Source organism: Callithrix jacchus, chromosome 3, assembly GCF_049354715.1.
Source record: "Callithrix jacchus isolate 240 chromosome 3, calJac240_pri, whole genome shotgun sequence".
Classification (NCBI taxonomy): Eukaryota; Metazoa; Chordata; class Mammalia; order Primates; family Cebidae; genus Callithrix; species Callithrix jacchus.
Genome location: NC_133504.1, coordinates 192131121 through 192147574, shown reverse-complemented (window position 1 = coordinate 192147574; position 16454 = coordinate 192131121). Strand labels below are relative to the sequence as shown.

Sequence of the window (16454 nt, the reverse complement as noted above, 5' to 3'; positions counted from 1 at the left end):
CCCCTGGTTTCTGCAGCGACCCAGCCCACCTGGCTGCCCTGCGTTCCTGATGCCTCCTCCTGGATACCCCCTCCACAGCCCAGGTGGACCACAGCCAGCCTGGGTGGCCTTCTGGCCAGGAGACCCCAGCGCATCCTGCCTCCCCTGCGGTGCTTCCCACTCAGTGCAGGCTGGAGCCTCTCTGATGTCACTCAGTGAGGAGCCTGAGCATGTGGCCCCAGCTCTGCCCAGGGTCACAGAGTCTCCACGACAGGCCGGTGTCCCCAGGCGAGGCTGCAGACACCCCTCTGCCCTGGCATCCCAAGGCTCACCCAGGGAAGCAGCAGAGCCAAGCTGAGCAGGTTGCAGGCCCTGCTGGCCCCCACCCCGCCTCACACGTGACCCTTCTGGGCCGTAGGGAGCTGACTCTGCCCCCTCCACTACCTGCTGGGAAGGGCCAGGGGTGCCGCACACTCAGGATAGAGGGTGCGTGTGTCCCTGACTTCAGGGGAGCTGTAGAGGAGGCACTGGGAAACCCCCGGCCCACCCCGGGCTGGTCCTACAACCCCTCCACAGACACCGAGCACTTCAAAGGACGCCCCAGTGGTGTTGGCCGAGGGTGAATTGAGACGGTTGAGCTTCAGGGCGGGGTGGAGGGAGAGCTGTGGGGTGGGACCTCCTGTCCCTGACACCCCACGAAACCAGGGAACAGGGGATTTTCCCTGGCAGGAATAGATGAAGAGCTGGGAAGTTTCACGCCACAACCTTAAGTATTTCCCAAATAGGTCAGGGCCACGGGAGACAGGGCAGCAGGTCTGGGTCAGGGCCCCACCAGACAGCCTGACCCATTTCCCCCAGCAGCCCCACCTGCTCCCTGAGTGCGTGTCAGCTCAGAGAGGACTGCAGCCCTGCTGGGCTCAGGGAGGGGCCTCGGCTTCACATGGGGCTGGACAGGCGGACCAACGGGGCACCATTCCCAGAAGCTTCTCTGAAATTCTGTTTTTTAATTTTTTTTTCGAGACAGACTCTAGCTCCATTGCCCAGGTTGGAGGGCAGTGGCACAATCTTGGCTCACCACAACCTCTGCCTCCCGGGTTCAAGTGATTCTCCAGCCTCAGCCTCCCGAGTTGCTGGGATTACAGGCGTGTACCACCATGCTGGCTAATTTTTGTATTTTTAGCAGAGATAGGGTTTTGCCATGTTGGCCAGGCTGCTCTTGAACTGCTGACCTCCGGTGATCTGCCCACCTTGGTCTCCGAAAGTGCTGGGATTACAGGTGGGAGCCACCGCGCCCGGCTGCCTCTGAAGTTCTGCCCACCTTGGTCTCCGAAAGTGCTGGGATTACAGGTGGGAGCCACCGCGCCCGGCTGCCTCTGATGTTCTGCCCAGCACCAGCAGCTGAGGTCTCAGAGGGCCACCATTTGTTTGATCTTCTCCACAAACATCCACACAGCACGGGGCGCGCTGCCTTCCAAAGCCCTTCCTGGGTGTGGGGAGAGGCTGCAGTCACGGCTGTTGTCTTCTGCGTTTATTGCTGAAGCTGGTGGCAGGGTGGGCATGCCGTTCCTTCCAGGATGAGCAGTGGCAGGTTTACCCTGCCTGGTGGGCGCAGCCCCTCCAAGGTGAGAAGATCACAGCGGCCATCCCAGCTGCCCCAGGAGTGTGAGAGCAATGAGGTCCTGCCACGTCGGGTGGCACCCGGGCCCACAGACCCCAGAGGCAACCTTTCTCCTGTGGGCTTCGACCACGGCGTGTCGGCCACAAGGGCCCTGTGGAGGGAAAGGCTCTGGCCCTCAGCTGCTGGCTTTCCGTGGCACCTGGAGCAGAGGGGCCTGTGCTGAGCTGCCCTTGAGTTGAGTGACCGCTCCTGAGATAGAGCTTACCCAGCCTTGGCAGGAGGTCCTCAGTGCCTCCCACTTGGCCCTTGCGCCCACGTCTGCCCCGGGCAGCTGCCCTGAGCCTCTCTGGCACACGGGTCTGAGGCTTCAGGTGTGTGGGGGTGGCCGACACTGGGCCGGGGCACAGGAGCTGGTCAGGCTGGGCCCCGAGTGAAGCCTGGCCCCAGGCGTGGCTGCGGTGGTGGGGTTGGGCCTCTGTGAGCAGGAGTGGTTCTGGGCTCGTGTTACACTTTCCACTGGAAAAACAGCCCCGTTTTGCATGTTGGCTCTGAGCTTTTTAAAAATTGCAAATATATCCAGTTTCCCAGATGACTGCTCACCAGGCAAATGTGGTTGTTCTGCCGGCTCTGTGCAGGGTGGGCGCCTGGCCCAGGGGAGTGACGGGCTGGGGGCCTAGGGAGGGGAGGGCTGGCACTACAGTTCTGGGGAACACCCGTCATCATGGCCTAGGGACACTGGGCCCCTGTCTAGGGAGGTGGGGAAACTGAGGCCCTGTGGTCTGGAGCTTTTGGGGGCTGTCACTGAGGAGACCTGGGTCCTGGGCAATGGTCCCTGTGTCCTGAAGTGGGCAGCACCAGCCATACCAAGTCAGGGGGCTCGGCGTGCGGGGCCTTGGCTCCCATGTGCGCCCCAGGTTCTGCATTCCCGCCGCTCGCTCATGCCCTCCCCTTCCCTGCCGGGCCTCCCTGGCAGCAGGTGAGGGACACCCGGTGCAGCCCCAGGCTTCCGACTCTGAGTCTCCACAATCCCTTTCTGCACGGCTGTCACCTGGTGCTGTAGCTGTGTGTGGAGGGCTGGGGTTTTGCGTCTACATGTGTGTGTGTACGTGTGTGTACGTGTACACATGCAGGTGTCCATGAGTGGGATGTACTCATGTGTACTGGCATGTCCATGCACTTGAGTCTGTGCAAACCTGAGTGCACATACATGTGGGGCCCGTGTGTGTGTGCATGGAATATGTTTGTGTGTGCATTGTGGGCAAGCATGTGCATGGCATGTGTGTATGCACACGGCATGTGTGGTGTGCATGGCAAGTGTATTTGTGGGCAAGTGTGTATTGCATGAGTGTGTGCACACATGGCATGTGTGGTGTGCATGGCAAATGTGTGTCCATTTGTGGGCAAATGTGTGCATGGCATGAGTGTGCTGCCCAGGGTCAGGGCAGTGCTCAGTGCCCCCTTTAACAGTGGGGCAGCCAGGACTCCAGAGGGACTCATGGTGAGTGGGTCCCAGGCTGCCTCTGTCTGTCCACCCAGGCAGGGTGGGCTGCCAAGGGTGCTTGTCGGCCCGGTGCCACTGGGATCAGGCTCCCAAAGGTGCCTGTGCCAAAGCTTTGGGGCCTGAAGGGATGTTCTAGCCAGGCAAGGCCCTCCCTAAGCCAGATCAGGGCCCCTGCCCAGTATACGCCTCCCACTGGTTGGCTGCTGTCCTTGGAGGGCAGAGAGCATTCTTTGGAGTGGTATGGTTGCCAGACCAGATGACAAATATGCCCAGTGGGTAGACCAGAGACCCCAGGTCTGCAGCCCAGCTGCACCCCCAATTTCACGGGAGGCACTTTAACGCCAGAAACATCTGGAAATTATTCCAAAAACTGGATTCCAGCCTTCGCCTTTGGAAGTTCAGCTGCCCCTGTGGAGGGTGGAGGGCCACTGGTTCCGCAAGGCTGGAGCTGGGGCCGAGTTTCACAAGCAATTCGGCCTCATGGGTGGAAGGTTCACGCCACTGTGGGGCTGGCGGCACCTGGTCTCCTCCAGCGGCCCTGGCTGATCCACTCCAGCTGCCCTCGCCGGTCCCCCCACCCTGCCGTGCCCCTGCCTGCTGGCGCTGGCCACTCAGGCCCCCGGGCCTCTGAGTGTGGCTCCTGATGGCCAGTCTTGAGATGGTGAGGGTGGTCATCCTAGAACTGTGTGTGTGCATGTATGTCAGTGCAGGTGTGTGCGCATGGGTCTGTGTGTGCACGTGTGTATGTCAGTGCAGGTGTGTGCACATGGGTCTGTGTGTGCACGTGTGTATGTCAGTGCAGGTGCGTGCGCATGGGTCTGTGTGCGCACGTGTGTATGTCAGTGCAGGTGTGTGCGCATGGGTCTGTGTGTTCACGTGTGTATGTCAGTGCAGGTGTGTGCACATGGGTCTGTGTGTGCACGTGTGTATGTCAATGCAGGTGTGTGCACATGGGTGTGTGTGTACGTATGTCGGTGCAGGTGTGTGCACGTAGGGGTGTGTGTGTGCTTAGCTGAGGCTGCACCCTTGTGGTGAGGAGCTGGTGAATGCGCGCGCGTGCGTACACGTATGTGCTGGCGCATCTCAGCTCCTCCCTGCAGGGTGCAGCCGAAGCTAAGCCACCTCCCCCAGCCCCACCAGAGCAGGAAAGGAGCCACAGAGGGGACCTCAGGGGGTGACCCCAGCCCCTGGGGGTCATGTGAATGGGCCTCCACCCAGGCCAGGAATCCTACAGCACTTTTGTTCCCTTTCACAAAGGGCGAGCACGCCGCCGCCCATCTCGTCTCACCGCTCAGTGGGTGTTACAAACGCTTTCCAACAGGCTCTGCGCTGCCCGACTGCAGCCGGCCAGGAGGGTCCGTCGGCTTCCACAGCTCCACTTGGCAAAGAAAACAAACTCAGCAGCGGGGAGGTTCTCCTTGGATGCTCCCGCTGTGCTCGCGAGTCAGCAGCCAGCCTGTCCTCAGAGGGGTCTTGGCTCACAGACGTCCTGCGCTGCTTCGTTTTCTGCCAAATTTCAGTCTAAGACGTAAAAGTGGAGAAACCAGAAGCACTGAAAGCGAAAATAAAATAAAGGGAGACACCACGAGTGGGAGGAAAATCTGAAAAGCGACCAGCACAGCAGGAGGGACACCGGTGCCCCCACACCTGGAGGAGCCGGGGTCCACACCCCACAAGTCCTGCCTCCCCTGGAGGCCCCCACCCACCAGGCCGCTGCTGCTGCCCCCACAGACTCCTGCTGGCCAGAAACATGGAGTCAGGACCCCATCAGCTGCACCTGGGGCCAGGAGGAGCAGAGCCGCCACCAAAGACCACTGCCTCCAAGTCCAGGGTCCCGCTGCCCTCCCCCACTCCCTCAGCATCCTCAAATACTGAGTCTGAGAGTGACCTCCAGCAGGGGCTGGGCAGAAGTTTGTGCACACACACAACACACCCACCCATCCCTCACACCTACGTACACGCACACACCCACATGCACACCCGCCTACCCCACACCGACATATACACACACCCACCCACCCTCACACCTACATACAGGACACGCCCACATGCACACTCACCCACCCCACACCTACATACAGGACACGCCCACATGCACACTCACCCACCCCACACCTACATATACACACCCGCCCACCCTCACACCTACATACATGCACACACCCGCATGCACACCCACCCACCCCACACCTACATACAGGACACGCCCACATGCACACTCACCCATTCCACACCTACATATACACACACCCGCCCACCCTCACACCTACATACATGCACACACCCACATGCACACCCGCCTACCCCACACCTACATATACACACACCTGCCCACCCTCACACCTACATACAGGACACGCCCACATGCACACTCACCCACCCCACACCTGCACGCCCGCATGCACACCTACCCCCCCACACCTATAACGCACACACCCGCATGCACACCCACCCACCCCTCACACCTACATACATGCACACACCCGCATGCACACCCACCCACCCCACACCTACATATACACACACCCGCCCACCCTCACACATACAGGACACGCCCACATGCACACTCACCCACCCCACACCTGCACGCCCGCACGCACACCTACCCCCCTCACACCTATACACGCACACACCCGCATGCACACCCACCCACCCCTCACACCTACATACATGCACACACCCGCATGCACACCCACCCACCCCACACCAACATACACATGCAGACACCCACATGCCACCCGCCCATCCCCCCACACCTACACCCATACACCCACATGCACACCCACCCCCCCACCTATACACATACACACACATGCACACACCCACAGCCACTCACCCTCACCTACACACCCACTTGCACACACCCACATGCACACTCACCCATCCCCCACACACATGCAGACACCCACATGCACACCCACCCACCCCCACACCTACACACCCTCATGCACATACCCACATGCACACCCTCCCACCCCCACACCCACACACACATGCATACACCCACATACACACCCACCCATCCCCCACACCATATACCCACACCCACATGCACACTTGCCCACCGCCCCACACCAACACACACATGCACACACCCGCATGCACACCTGCCTGTCCCCCACACCTACACACACATGCAGACACCCACATGCACACCCACCTACCCCCACACCTACACACACATGCACACTCGCCCACGCCCCACCCCTACACACACATGCATACCCCCCACACCTACACACATGCATATACACACATGCACTCACCCATCCCCCACACCTACACACATGCACAAAACCACCTACCCCCACACCTACACACCCATGCACACTTGCCCACACCCCACACCTACATGCACATGCACACACCCACATGCACACTCGACCACACCCCACACCTCACACCTACACACACGCACACACCCACATGCACACCCACCCCCACACCTACACACACGCACACACCCACATGCACACTCACCCATCCCCCACACCTACACACATGCAGACACCCACATGCACACCCAACCACCCCCACACCTACACCCACGTGGACATTCGCCCGCCCCCACCCCTACACACATGCTACACCCACATGCACACTTGCCCACCCCCCACAACTACATACACCCACACCCACATGCACACTCACTTATCCCCCACACCTACACACATGCAGACACCCACATGCACACCCAACCACCCCCACACCTACACCCACGTGGACATTCGCCCACCCCCACCCCTACACACACATGCATACACCCACATGCACACTTGCCCACCCCCCACAACTACATACACCCACACCCACATGCACACTCACTTATCCCCCACACCTACACACATGCAGACACACACATGCACACCCAACCACCCCACCTACACACACATACACCCACATGCATACTTTCCCATCCCCACCTACACACACGCACACACCCACATGCACATCTGCCCACCCCATACCTACACATAGGCACACCTATACACACACATGCACATCTATACCCATGCACACACCCACCCCCACACCACCCACATGTGTACAACCGTACATGCACACCCCTGCAAACTGCACACATAATATACACATGCAGACACACCCACACCCCTACACACAAGAACACAAACCTACACATACATGCACACACACCCCTACGTGCACACAGAGGCATACACACACACATGCACACCCCATATCCATACGTGCATACACTCGCAGACAGCCCTACACACACCTACATGCGTGCACACACACGTGTATGCTGGCACAGAGCCGTGATGTACAGCCACATTTCCCAGGCTGCCTGAGGTCTAGGTGGCTGCGTGTGGTGCCTTGTGGCTGGGGTGTGCCCCAAGGGGTCAGGAGGGGCTGGGCCACACTCTGAAGGGTCCACACACTGAGGGCAAAGGCAGCGTGGAGGACGTCGTCCAGCAGAGGCAGGCCTCCCGTGCACGGTGTGCAGGCTGCAGGGGAGCAGGGCCTTGGTTTCCCCGACTGCAGCCACAGGCCTGAGCGTGTCTATCCCCACAGCGCCTGCCAACACCAACACTGACAGTCTGTTTGGACGGCTCCAGTGACCACTGGCTCTGCGAGTGATGACTCACACCCATCACTCATCCCCTCCTGAGTCAGCCGAGGGACCCTCTGCAGGGAGGCGTGCGCGTCATCGAGGTGATGCAACCCCTGCTCAGTCACTTGTTGACTCATGGATGCCCCCCACCCCAGCCCAGGGCCTCCCCTTCCATCCCGGATGGGCATGGGATGAGCTGTGGCCAGGCTGGGACCGCAGAGCAGGGGCAGGGACCTGGGGGCAGAGAGGCAGCCAGGGTCTGGTGGTGGGAGCAGGGCTGCTCTGAACCCAGCCTCCCACCCTGCTCCACAGCACCCACTCTGCTCTCTTCATTGGTCTGAGGGACTCTCTGAAGCCCCATTCTCCAGGGCTCATGCGGCTTGAACCAGCCACCCCGTGCTCCCCAGTGGCACTGAGCTGGGTTGAGCCTGGCCCTGTCCATCCTAGTGTTCTGGCGCCAAGCCCCCCAGCCCACCCCAGATGCAGGTTCGAGCTCTCTGGTGCCCAGGCCTGAATCGCAGACAGCCCTGGGCTCTGCGGGGCTTAGGGTCACATTTCTCAGTGTTTCTGTGATGGCAGAAAAGACATTTCCTGAGCCTGGATTCCTGAGGTTTCTGAAGGTCCGTGACTCCAAGCACCGTATTCTTTCCAGTGCTCCTGAGTTCCTGCAGCCACGTTCCCCTCCTCGGGGGATAACGCTGGTCTGAAGGTCTAGAGCAGATGAAGGTCTCATAAGTCCCACCTCCCTAACTGCCAGGGCAGGTGCCTGGTGCTCTGAGGGTCTTGGGGAGTCCCAGTCCCCTGCCAGGCATGTGAGGGGCCTCCCCACCTCACACGTTCTGTGAGGACAGAGCTGGGTCCTGCGCTGCTTTCTGCGGTCTGGACGGCTGGGAACGGAGCTGGGCGTTCTCTGCTCTGCCGGAGCTGGAGCTGGAGCTGCCCTGATGAAGGCCAGTCCTGTGCTGTGAGCCCTGGTGGGGCCACCTGGCGGGGATCCACAAAGCAGTCCACTGACTCCAGTGTTTTCTGCTCCCGTGGTCAGATGGGCTCTTGTGAAAGCAGTTTTCCAGGTAAAGATGGTGAATATTTAAGTCTACTATGTCTGGAAAAATGAGGAGTGGACCTGTAGCCCCTGTCCCATCTCACAGGCAGCTTTGGAGAAAGTCTGTTCTGGGTACTGCCACTGGCCCAGGCCAGCTCCGGAGCTGCCCTTCTGTGGGACTCCGAGAGGGGCTGAGTGTCTGCTCCCAGCTTTAGACCCCTGCCCCGTGCCCATCGCCTGAGACTGGACAGACCCAGCCACGTGTCTGAATGAGCCCGACCCTGAGAGGCATCTGAGCACTGAGCCCCTCCCCACAATGCAGGCCAGGGGTGGCCTCTGCTCACCTGGAGATTCAAGGTTTTGTTATGACTTCCGGTGGCTCTGGCTATCCTCACCCTGGTGTCTGTGTGAGCCTCTGGTGCTAACGGCAATGGCCTCCCTCCCCTCATGGTGGGAACAGCAGGTCCCAGCCCCTGGGGTCCTGGCTCTGCACTGCTCTCTGCCCAACAGCCCCAGGCGCTTGAGGCCAGAACAAAGCCAGGGTGGGGACATCTGTCTCCAGCAGGCACCTGCCCTGTCCTGGCATCACGGCGGAGGTGGCCATGCGTCTGCGGCAGGCGAAGAGCACGGCCGATCCTAGGAAGCACCGGAGTTCTGAACAGGAGTGTGAGTGTGTGCAGCCGCATGCACACAGCTAGCGGAGAAGCCGTCAGCAGCGGGGAAGTCCCTGTTAGGACAGCTGGGAGCCGGTATCAACGCTAATATCGTTAACTTTCCTTTAAGTGTGGAATTCTTTCCTAGCTGGAAATCACAAAAGGCACTATGGATGGGGGTGTGGGCAGAGGGGGGCCCTGAGGGGATGTGGTATGAATGGGTGCAGCGCCCCTACCAGGGCGGGTGCCGCGGCTGTCTGGGCGTTATTCTATGCGCTGCGTCTGCAACGCTGGTCATCCCTATTTGGGGGTGTGGGGGCCTCTCCAGGGCTTCAGAGACGTACTGTGGGCAGTGGCAGGACCTGGAGTTCAGAGCCTGGTGGGGGGCGGCCGCCGAGCTGCCTTTAGAGGGAGGCTCTCAGGGAATGGGCTGCCTCCTCGAGCAAGGCTCAGTCCGGTGCCCTCTGCCTCCAAGCCCTTCCCGAGCCGTGCCTCCCGGCTCCACTCCAGTGTGAAGTTGGTGTGCAGTCTTGGATTTACCACCGAAGAATTTTAGGAATTTCCTCTAAGTCTGAAAAGAAAACGAGTTCAAAACCTCTTTGTGTTTGTAGCCACGTGGGTTTGAACGCGTTTTCGCGCTTCCGGCACTCAAGCTCAAACCTGGGGAGGGGATTCTGTGCTTTCAGGCTGCTGGACCCCAGCTCCCTGTGATTTGGGGTCCAGGCCAGGTCAGTGGCAGGGTGCCACCCGGGAGGCCGGTGAGATGCACGGGCTCCTCCTGCCTGGCAGTGGGTGGGCATACCTGCCTGGAGGTCCGTGTGGAGGCAGAGGTGGGGGACCTCGGAGGAGACTCAGGCCTGGGTACAGGGACTTGAGCATCCCTCGGAGGCTGCGAGCATCCAGGCGAGCGCAGGCTGCAGGGGCGTCCACTGTGACAGGTCTGCAGGGTGACGGGGCCCCCACTTCCTGAGCCCGGCTCCTTCCTGGCCTTCCTGTCAGTTCTGAGGGCTTACTGTCTTGTTCTTTCAATAAAATCAGGTCTGCTGGGGCTGGCGCTGGAAGCCCAGGGCTCCGCCTCCCCAAGGAGCCTGTTTGCTGCCACCCACCACAGGCCCGGCTCACCTGCTCCCGGGTTCCCAATGCCAGGCCTAGGGCAGGACAGCCCCACTCAGGCGCTGTGTCCTGGCGGTGCCTTCACCAACATCCCGTCATCACCCTCTCCAGGCAGCCTGCAGGTGTTTACTCTGCTGCAGTTGGGAAAAGAGTTCGAGCCGGATATTCTTTCACTTTTGAAAAACACATCTAGCGATTGTAAACCAATACCTTGCTTCACACTATTCATCATGGAGATTTTCAAACTAGGAGTGAGATTTCTGCCAGATGGCAGCCGGTTGCACTCCTCGGGGTGCCTGCCAAGGAAGGCCAGCCCCAGCCGGTGAAGAAGGCGGGAAAGGGCAGTGGTGGTCACAACGGTTCAGGTGGAGGAAAGGGAAGGCTGTTCCGAGGGCGGGGCCCCAGCATCTGTGGGGAGCGTCTGCTGCCCCTGGGGCTTCGTGCCAGCCAGAGGGGCCTGAGTATGAACTCGCTCCCATTAGAAATGGAAGCACACCGAGTGCTCCAGACAGACGCTCGTCTGCAGGAGCTCCTGTGGGTGGATCTGCCTCGAGCATGCACTTGTACCCAGGTGACCCAGCTCAGTTAGACTGAAGGGCCTCCCGGAGCACCAGGCACCAGGATCCTTGTGCCTCTCCGCCTGTCCAGTGGGAGGTGCCCACACAGGGGTCTCCTGGGAGGGTCCTTCTGCCTGTCCAGTGGGAGGTGCCCACACAGGGGTCTCCTGGGAGGGTCCTTCTGCCTGTCCAGTGGGAGGTGCCCACACAGGGGTCTCCTGGGAGGGTCCCTTTGCCTGTCCAGTGGGAGGTGCCCACACAGGGGTCTCCTGGGAGGGTCCCTCCGCCTGTCCAGTGGGAGGTGCCCACACAGGGGTCTCCTGGGAGGGTCCCTTCGGAAGGCTGCTGTGTGCGGCAGAGGCTCGGATGTGGCCAGACACCCACTCTCCTGGCCACATGTGGCTGCTTCTGCTTTGTAGTGAGGGATTTTCTAAACCAGGCCTGGCCGTGGCTCTCCACACGCATCTCTTAGGCTGCAGGAGAGACCACCAAATGTCCCAGCCCAGTGGCACTGGCCACTGTCTCCTGTCCCTGTCCCTGACTTGTACCTGACCCAGCCCCAGCGCTGCCCCTTGGCCTCCCACCTGCCGCCCTTCCCCATCTTGGCCGGGCTGGGGCCATCGCTCACGCCCTTCCTCGGGTCCATTCCCACACTGCTATAAAGAACTGTCCAAGACGGTTGGTAATTTATACAAGAAAGAGGTTCAATTGACTCACATGGCTGCGGAGGCCTCAGGAAACTTACAGTCATGGTGGACAGGGAAGGAGAAGGAGGCACCTTCTCCACCTCCACAGGGCAGCAGGAGGGCGTGAGTGCAAGCAGGGGACACGCCAGATGCTTATGAAACCATCAGCTCTCCTGAAACTCACTCACGCTCACGAGAACAACACGGCGGGGAACCGTCCCCACGTACGCGCACAAGAACAGCATGGGGGGACCCACGTCACTCACTATTACGAGAACAGCACAGGGGTGGGGGGGGAATCATCCCCACGCACTCTCACGAGAACAGCATGGGGGGAACCACCCCACTCACTATCATGAGAACAGCACGGGGGTTGGGGGGGAATCATCCCCACGCACTCTCACGAGAACAGCATTGGGGGAACCACGTCACTCACTATCATGAGAATAGCACAGGGGTTGGGGGGGAATCATCCCCACGCACTCTCACGAGAACAGCATGGGGGGAACCACCCCACTCACTATCATGAGAACAGCACAGGGGTGGGGGGGGAATCATCCCCACGCACTCTCACGAGAACAGCATGGGGGGAACCACCCCACTCACTATTACGAGAACAGCACAGGGGTGGGGGGGGAATCATCCCCACGTACGTGCACAAGAACAGCATGGGGGGAACCACGTCACTCACTATCATGAGAACAGCACGGGGGTGGGGGGGGAATCATCCCCACGCACTCTCACGAGAACAGCATGGGGGGAACCACCCCACTCACTATTACGAGAACAGCACGGGGGTGGGGGGGGAATCATCCCCACGCACTCTCACGAGAACAGCATGGGGGGAACCACCCCACTCACTATCATGAGAACAGCACGGGGGTGGGGGGGGAATCATCCCCATGCACTCTCACGAGAACAGCATGGGGGGAACCACGTCACTCACTATTACGAGAACAGCACGGGGGTGGGGGGAATCATCCCCACGCACTCTCACGAGAACAGCATTGGGGGAACCACGTCACTCACTATCATGAGAATAGCACAGGGGTTGGGGGGGAATCATCCCCACGCACTCTCACGAGAACAGCATGGGGGGAACCACCCCACTCACTATTACGAGAACAGCACAGGGGTGGGGGGGGAATCATCCCCACGCACTCTCACGAGAACAGCATGGGGGGAACCACCCCACTCACTATCATGAGAACAGCACAGGGGTGGGGGGGGAATCATCCCCACGCACTCTCACGAGAACAGCATGGGGGGAACCACCCCACTCACTATTACGAGAACAGCACAGGGGTGGGGGGGGAATCATCCCCACGCACTCTCACGAGAACAGCATGGGGGGAACCACCCCACTCACTATCATGAGAACAGCACAGGGGTGGGGGGGAATCATCCCCACGCACTCTCACGAGAACAGCATGGGGGGAACCACGTCACTCACTATCATGAGAACAGCACAGGGGTGGGGGGGGAATCATCCCCACGCACTCTCACGAGAACAGCATGGGGGGAACCACCCCACTCACTATCATGAGAACAGCACAGGGGTGGGGGGGGAATCATCCCCACGCACTCTCACGAGAACAGCATGGGGGGAACCACCCCACTCACTATTACGAGAACAGCACGGGGGTGGGGGGGGAATCATCCCCACGCACGCTCACGAGAACAGCATGGGGGGAACCACGTCACTCACTATCATGAGAACAGCACAGGGGTGGGGGGGGAATCATCCCCACGCACTCTCACGAGAACAGCATGGGGGGAACCACCCCACTCACTATCATGAGAACAGCACGGGGGTGGGGGGGGAATCATCCCCACGCACGCTCACGAGAACAGCATGGGGGGAACCACCCCACTCACTATCATGAGAACAGCACAGGGGTGGGGGGGGAATCATCCCCATGCACTCTCACGAGAACAGCATGGGGGGAACCACCCCACTCACTATTACGAGAACAGCACAGGGGTGGGGGGGGAATCATCCCCACGCACTCTCACGAGAACAGCATGGGGGGAACCACCCCACTCACTATTACGAGAACAGCACGGGGGTGGGGGGGGAATCATCCCCACGCACTCTCACGAGAACAGCATGGGGGGAACCACGTCACTCACTATTACGAGAACAGCACAGGGGTTGGGGGGGAATCATCCCCACGCACTCTCACGAGAACAGCATGGGGGGAACCACGTCACTCACTATCATGAGAACAGCACAGGGGTGGGGGGGGAATCATCCCCACGCACTCTCACGAGAACAGCATGGGGGGAACCACCCCACTCACTATTACGAGAACAGCACGGGGGTGGGGGGGGAATCATCCCCACGCACTCTCACGAGAACAGCATGGGGGGAACCACCCCACTCACTATCATGAGAACAGCACAGGGGTGGGGGGGGAATCATCCCCACGCACTCTCACGAGAACAGCATGGGGGGAACCACCCCACTCACTATCATGAGAACAGCACGGGGGTGGGGGGGGAATCATCCCCACGCACTCTCACGAGAACAGCATGGGGGGAACCACCCCACTCACTATTACGAGAACAGCACGGGGGTGGGGGGGGAATCATCCCCACGCACTCTCACGAGAACAGCATGGGGGGAACCACGTCACTCACTATTACGAGAACAGCACAGGGGTGGGGGGGGAATCATCCCCACGCACTCTCACGAGAACAGCATGGGGGGAACCACCCCACTCACTATCATGAGAACAGCACAGGGGTGGGGGGGGAATCATCCCCACGCACTCTCACGAGAACAGCATGGGGGGAACCACCCCACTCACTATCATGAGAACAGCACAGGGGTTGGGGGGAATCATCCCCACGCACTCTCACGAGAACAGCATGGGGGGAACCACGTCACTCACTATCATGAGAACAGCACAGGGGTGGGGGGGGAATCATCCCCACGCACTCTCACGAGAACAGCATGGGGGGAACCACCCCACTCACTATTACGAGAACAGCACAGGGGTGGGGGGGGAATCATCCCCACGTACTCTCACGAGAACAGCATGGGGGGAACCACGTCACTCACTATCATGAGAACAGCACAGGGGTGGGGGGGAATCATCCCCATGCACTCTCACGAGAACAGCATGGGGGGAACCACGTCACTCACTATCATGAGAACAGCACGGGGGTTGGGGGGGACTGCCTTCACTCACTCTGATGAGAACAGCATGGGGGCACCACCCCCGTGATGCAGTCACCTCCACCTGGTCCCACCCTTGCTATGTGGGGACTCTGGGGAGTACAGTTCAAGGTGAGACCTGGGTGGGGACTCACTCAGCTTCCCTCAGGTCTCCTGCCCTCTTCTCTGGCACTGCCTCCCAGCATAGCCGGCAGCTCCTGCCCAGGGGCGTGGGGCCACAGTTCTTGGCTCCTGTCCCACTACTCAGGCAGGCGATGCTCCAGTCTGTCTCCTCACTGACGCCCTTCTCTGCAGCAGCACTGAGCCCTGCTCCCCAGCCCTGTCCTGACAGGGGAACTGTTGGAATCCTGGTCACCCTTGCCCCTCCAGCCCCCAGCACCAAGCCCGGCCTCCCGCTCCCCTTGGACTCCTCAGCCTCGCTCACCTCCTGCTGTCCCGGGACAGGGTCTTTCAGGCACTGCCTGCTCATGGCTTGCTCAGGGTCTCAGCCCCCGGCCTCCCTCTGTGCCCATGTCCTCTGTCATGTGTTCCATCAGGTGCTGGGCACGGCGCCAACATGGAAGCACTGCCTGTCTGCCCCTCAGTGTGCCCCTTGCAGCTTGGCTGGTGAGTGCCAAAGTGTGGAGGAGGCTGGGGCTGGCAGGAGATGCAGCCCAGGAGGACCCCGGGCTTGGCTCGCCACTGAGGATGATGCAGTGCCCCTCACCGCTGTGCTGCTGTGCCTAGGAGAGGAGGCCCCGGCGCCTCTCAGAACGAAACGCACAGTCGTGGTTCACTCCTGTGACTGAGCTGCAACAGCTCACAGCACGGAACAGTGTGGCCCAATTTTTTTTTTTTTTTTGACACAGGGTCCCACTCTGCTGCCCAGGCTGGAGTGTAGTGGCACAATCTCGACTGCCTGAAACCTCCGCCTCCTGGGTTCAAGTGACTCTCCCATCCCAGCCTCCCAAGTAGCCAGGATTCCAGGTGTGCACCAGCACGCCAGGCTAATTTCTGCATTTTTAGCAGAGACGGGGTTTTGCCATGTTGGCCAGGCTAAGTGTAACACCGTTTTTATTAAAATGAAAACAAAGGACCCCAGTCCCACAGAACAGGAATTCTGAGAGACCAGAAACAGTTCTGGGAGGTGCTGTGCTGAGTGGAGGAGCCCCTGAGGGTGGAGGCCTGGGGACGCCCCTCGGCCACTCCGTCTCCAGGCACCTGCCACGAGGCTCAGAAGCCATGACGACAGCGAGTCAGTCGAATATTGATTTAGTGCCTGCTGCAGTAAAACGCCGATTGCACTCGAAGCGCTCACCGGACACATCTGAATGTCATGCATCGAGCCGCCCGAGAGGTTCGCAGTCGGTCCGTTTTATGCCCATGCTGTGCATTTGCTTCTGAAGGACCGTTTCGGGGTCTGCGCCTCTTGTAGAAACAAGAATCCAGGGTAAGGACTCACCTATGGCTCTGCACGGTCTCTGCGAACTGCAGCTTCTGAGCGCGGCGGCCTCCGCCAGGTCCCGTCCTCCAGTGCCCTCCTGCGGACCAGACCCAGCCAGGCTC

The 16454-nt window shown here is 60.2% G+C and overlaps 1 long non-coding RNA gene across 1 annotated transcript; it reads right to left on the bottom strand.

Annotated features, from left to right (window-relative positions):
* Positions 1 to 963: 963 nt before the first annotated feature.
* LOC128931652 (uncharacterized) lies at positions 964 to 16438 on the bottom strand. The gene is made up of 2 exons (XR_013533238.1): positions 16351 to 16438; positions 964 to 4650 (listed from the first exon to the last, which is right to left on the bottom strand). It is a non-coding gene; the product is annotated as an uncharacterized LOC128931652 (long non-coding RNA).
* Between the last annotated feature and the right edge of the window lie 16 nt (positions 16439 to 16454).